Source organism: Taudactylus pleione, unplaced genomic scaffold (assembly GCF_031769625.1).
Source record: "Taudactylus pleione unplaced genomic scaffold, aTauple2 ptg000447l, whole genome shotgun sequence".
In the NCBI taxonomy this organism is placed as follows: domain Eukaryota; kingdom Metazoa; phylum Chordata; class Amphibia; order Anura; family Myobatrachidae; genus Taudactylus; species Taudactylus pleione.
In genome coordinates this window covers 4,674,409-4,680,408 of record NW_028284849.1, presented here as the reverse complement: position 1 = coordinate 4,680,408, position 6,000 = coordinate 4,674,409, and positions in this window count along the sequence as shown.

Below are 6,000 nucleotides of genomic sequence, written 5' to 3'. Positions count from 1 at the left end.
AAAATATATATATTTATTTAAATCAGGATTTCTTTCACACCCTGGTATATGTAGCTGACAGATTTTGCAACACCCTTTGGCCTCAAACCCCCTGGCATTAATTACCTAAGTTTTACCACTGTTTCTAGTATCACTGTACCCTGTTGCTAGCATTTACTGGTGTTGTGGTTTTCTGAACGCATCTTGTTTTATCCACATGCATTTACCATGGTTAAATGGTTTACGGACGTTAACTTTGAGCGCCGAAGGCTACGAAGAATGTCAAACAAATCAAGAAAACAAAAAAAAATATGAGATATGGTAAGAACTTACCCTTGTTATCACTATTTCTATGAAGTCCATAGGGTTCCACAGGATACCTTGGGTATAGGTGTGACGTCAGACATCGGGCACCATAGAGTTAAGCTTTCAGCCTCCCAGGATGCACTAGGTCCCCCTCCTATACCCCGCCCTCGAGCCAAGGCACCTCAGTTAGTTACCAAGCCATAGGCCGGAGGAGGAAAAGGAAGAGAGAACAAAGATCTGGACACACACAAGAATCACATTCTCACCAGAGGGAGACGGAAAAACCGGTGACCAGAGCAAAGCCCATCTGCAGCACAGGTGCGACAGGGCGGGAGTCCTGTGGAACCCTATGGACTTCGTAGAAATAGAGATAACAAGGGTAAGTTCTTACCATATCTCATATTTTCTACTTCAGGGTCCATAGGGTATCCACAGGATACCTTGGGGATGTCCCAAAGCAGTATCCTTTAAGGGTGGGGACGCTCCTGTGCAGAAAGGAGAATCCGCCGCCCGAAGGAAGCATCCTGAGAGGCGAAGGTGTCAAACCTGTAATACCTCACGAAGGTATGGACAGAAGACCACGTAGCAGCCTTGCAGATCTGAACTGCAGAGGCACCACGTCGAGCTGCCCACGAAGGACCCACAGCCCTAGTGGAATGAGCCTTCAGAGAAGGGGGAACCGGTAGGCCTACATGAAGATAAGCTTCAGAAATAGCCATACGGATCCAGGCTGCCAAAGTTTGCTTTGAGGCAGGCCAACCCTTCTTACGGAAGCCATAGAGGACGAACAAAGCGTCCGACTTCTTAAACGAAGAAGGGCGGTCAACATAAGTCCTTAAGGCCCGCACAACATCCAAAGAGGCCTCACCCACGGAAAGACCCGGTGAGTTAAAGGCCGGAACAACGATTTCCTCGTTAACATGAAACTGGGAAACAACTTTGGGAAGAAACTCGGGCCGAGTGCGGAGCACTGCCCTGTTCCCATGAAAAACCAAGAAAGGGGGTCTACAAGAAAGAGCCCCTAAATCAGAAACACGTCTGGCCGACGCAATAGCCAGAAGGAAGACAGTCTTAGCTGTCAGCCATTTAAGATCCACTGAGCCCAGTGGTTCAAACAGCGGTCCTTGGAGAGCCCTCAGGACCACAGCCAAATCCCAAGGCGCCACAGGTGGAACAAAGGGCGGCTGAATGCGGAGAACACCTTGCATAAAGGTGCGCACATCCGGGATTGTAGCAATCCTACGGTGAAACCAGACACAGGGCCGAAACCTGTACCTTCAAAGAAGCAAGGCGAAGCCCACGATCTAGTCCCGCTTGTAGGAAGGCGAGAATCCGAGACAGACGAAACTCCCGCGGTGCATAACCTCTCGGTCGACACCACTGGAAGAACGTATGCCACACGCGATGGTATATCCTCGCGGAAGACTGTTTCTGAGCTCGCAACATGGTACGCACTACAGAGCTGGAAAACCCCCGGGACCTCAGCATGGCCGTCTCAACAGCCACGCCGTCAAAGACAGCCGAGTCAGGTCCGGGTGAAGGCAAGGACCCTGAGACAGAAGGTCCGGTCATAGCGGCAACCGCAGAGGACTGTCCACGGACAGACCCTGAAGGTCTGAGAACCAGTGCCATCTGGGCCACGCGGGAGCTATCAACAGGAGCGTCCCTCCTTCCTGTTTGAATTTCCGGATTACCCGTGGAAGAAGGGAGACCGGAGGGAACAGGTATGCAAACGGGAACGTCCACCGGACGGACAGAGCATCCACCAGAGACGCCCCTTCGTCTCTTGTGCGAGACCCGTACACCGGCAACTTGTTGTTGTGCCGAGACGCCATGAGGTCGATCTCTGGAAGACCCCATCTGTCCACCAGCAGTGGAAAAACGTCCGGGTGCAGCGACCATTCCCCCGGATGAACGTCCTGGCGACTTAGAAAGTCCGCCTCCCAATTTAGCACTCCCGGGATGAAGACCGCTGATATGGCCGGAAGATTGCGTTCCGCCCATACCAGGATCCGAGAGACCTCCACGAGAGCCACCCGACTTCGGGTTCCTCCTTGCCTGTTTATGTAGCGTTGTCCGACTGGACCTGTACCGGGCGACCCTGTAGAACCCGATGTGCCTGCTGGAGAGCATTGAAGACCGCACGGAGTTCCAAGATATTGATTGGAAGCTCCGCTTCTGTCGGCATCCACCTGCCCTGGAACAAGTGTGGACCCGAAACTGCTCCCCAGCCCCGAAGACTGGCGTCCGTTGTCAACAGGACCCAATTTGGAACCCAGAACAGACGTCCCCCGCTGAGATGGGTCGTCTGTAACCACCAGGCAAGGGACAGGCGAACCTCCGGGGTGAGCACTATCGTCTGGGACTTTAGAGACTGAGGCAGCCCGTTCCACTTGGACAGAATCAGGTGCTGCAGAGGTCTGGAGTGAAACTGGGCATATTCCACCATGTCGAACACCGACACCATGGAGCCCAGTAACCTCATCGCCGAGTGTAGAGACACCCGGCGACTGAGCAGACAACTGCGCACCCTCGACTGTAAAGCAGAGATCTTTTCCTCCGTCACGAAGATCCTCTGCTGTTCCGAGTCCAATAAGGCTCCGAGGTGCAGAATCCTCCGAGACGGGATTAGAGTGGACTTCTGCCAGTTGATTAGCCAGCCGTGCCGTTGCAGTAGTGCAATGGTCAGGCCCAAGTGGCGTAGAAGGAGCTCTGGAGATCCTGCCACTAATAAAAGGTCGTCCAAGTACGGCAACATGCGGACTCCCTGCAGTGCAGAGAAGCCGCCATGACCGCCATCACCTTGGTGAAAACACGTGGTGCTGTTGCCAGGCCAAAAGGTAACGCCCGAAACTGGAAGTGGTCGCTGCGGATTGCAAACCTGAGGAATTGATGGCGCAAAAGAATAGGGACATGCAGGTAAGCGTCCTGTATGTCCAATGACACCATGTAGTCCCCAGGTTCCAGTGCCAGAATGATGGACCGTAGGGTCTCCATCCGAAACTTCGGTACCCGCAAAGAGAGAGCTTTGAGGTTGAGAATCGGACGATACGACCCATTGGGTTTCTGTACCAAAAAAAGATTTGAATAGAAACCCTGGCCCCTCTGGGAGAATGGAACAGGCACTATAACTCCAGCCTGGAGCATAGTGTGCAATACCTTCCGCAGCTCCGTAGCCTTGTTCCGGTCTGATGGTAGACCCGTGGTGAAGAATCGAGCTGGGGGTCTGTGCCGGAAGGAGAGGGCGTACCCGTGGGAGACCACCTCGAGAACCCAAGTGTCTGTCGTAGTGACCGACCAACACTGGGCGAACTGCAGCAGGCGGCCTCCCACTTTGGGATCCCCCAAAGGGAGGCCCGGACCGTCAGGCTGCAGGCTTGTCATCTGGCTTGGGGGCTGGACGTCTGGTACTCCATGCCTGCTTCCGGGGCTTGGCCGATTTCTTAGGGCCAGCCTGTCGAGGAAAAGACTGTGGTTTGGGCCTGCCCTGGGCCCTAGATGACCGAAAGGACGATGGTCCAGAACCAGAAGGAGCAGCGGCCGACGGGAGACAAGCCGATTTGGCTGCCGCCAGCGTGGCCACAATCTTATCCAGATCCAGATCCGGACCGAAGAGAACTTCTCCAGTAAATGGCAACGCCTCCAGACCCCTTTTGGAATCTGCGTCCGCCTTCCAGGATCGCAGCCACAAGGTGCGACGAGCAGCCACCGTTGCTGAAGAAATTCTAGACACCAGAGTACTAATGTCTAAGGCCGCCTCGTTGATATAAGTGGCCGAATCACGGAGATTACCAATCAACTCCGCCTGTTCGGCCAGACAGTCGGAATCAAAAGATGCCTCTAATTAATCCGCCCAGTACTCCATCGCTCTGGCAACCCAGCAAATGGCCATAGCCGGTCGTGCTGCCCCCCCCCGCAAGGGAATAAGCGGACTTCAGGCAGATCTCCACCTTGCGGTCCGTAGCATCCTTAAGGGAGGACATGGATGGCATCGGCAATGTGGCACTACGGACAAGACGGGTCACGTGAGAATCCACCTGTGGAGGGGATTCCCACTTCGCAAAATAATTATCCGCGAACGGATAAGCCACCGCCCGGCGCCTCTGCGGCTGGTATCTTTTGCCAGGCTGTTTCCACGCCGCCTCTAAATGGTCCACCAACTGACCCGAAAGAGGAAAGACTGTGGCATCGCCCTTCACATCTTTAAAAAAGGCGTACTTGGATTTAGCTGCTAGGGGAACTTCGTCCTCAATCACCAAGTCTGTGCGGACTGCCCGAATAAGTCCAGGAATATATACCTTGGACTCAGCGTCCTTAGTATGGAGAGGTTCCTGATCGTAAGGATCCAGAATCTCCCCATCATCAGATGTCCCCTCGTCATCCTCATAAGGAGCCGACAGAGACGCCACCGGCCGTTTATGTGGCCGGATCACAGACTCCCCTTGCAACACATCCGACAAGTGCTGTACAGCTCGTCAGGGAGTTAACCCACGCCGGCTCCTGAGAAACCGGGAGCGGGGAAATAGGGAGACTGTGGGGTACCACCAATTGTCGTGGGAAACCCTGCATGGGTGACGACACCACTGACTGCTGGGACAAACCCATCGGTGTAAATGCGGGTTGCAGAGCTAACTGGCCCACTAAGGTTGTAAGCGCCTGAGCGAAACAAGCCCAGGGCGGCTCCTGTACCGGTGCTGTAACCGTAATAGGCTGCGCCATGGACAAACACTGCCGGCAGAGGCCCTCCGCACTACCCTCCCCCTCCGCTAACGGTACTTTACACGTAGTACACTGTAGACGGAGAGGAAAATCACTTTCAGACATGATGGCACCAAGTATGTGACCCCTCTCACCAATTATATATCAAATAGGCGAGAGACCACCCTGCAGCACCGCACCGCACCGCAAGGGCTTAGCAGAAAGAACAGGGATAGTAATAAAGCTGACAGTTTAGAAGAAAAGTTACAGGCAGCAGCGCTAGCACAGTCACATAGAATGCAAAGAAATATCAATTCCTGCACTAACAGCGCTGATCAATCAACTACGCAGACACAGGGCCTGGTAGGACACAGCGCAGCATACACAGACCTGACCCAAATCGGAGGAGAGGTATGCGGGGGGGACCCAGACCACGATGCTTCCGTCCAGGCTTCCAGCAGCGTTCACCATGCGTTCAGAGGAAGATGGCCGCCGAGGAGCAGAGAGGAGGCTGGCCTGGAGGAGGAGCGCTGCCACAGGACCAGTCGGCAGCGTGCAGAGAGGGCTGTGTGCAGCGGGGGAGGCGCCAGCTGTGAGACAGGGAAGGCGCGCTCCCCTGGCATGCATTTAACCCCTGGGACGCCGCAGCGCTACCCCTCTGCTGCGGTCCGCTGTCCCAGGGGGTAGTGGAAGCGCAGGTTGGTCGCCTGGCTCCACGCTGCAGCCAGTCCCCAGGGAGCCCCCTGCCTGGGGACTCAGGACCATGTGATCAGCGGGGACCCACCGCGGGACCCCGCTGCTTACCTTTGTCCCCCTTGAATCCGGCCATGGTCCGGAACATCTGGGGTCAACGCTAGCTGTGACCCCAGATGCTCACCAGCATCCCCGGATCGGTACCGGCGGGGGTGTAGGGAAGACGGCATGGACGTCAGGATTGACTGTCCATGCTGTACATCCAGATGTGCAGCCACAGCTGCATAGAAGAAAGCTTCAGGGGCTCTTCTAGCCCCCACTCCG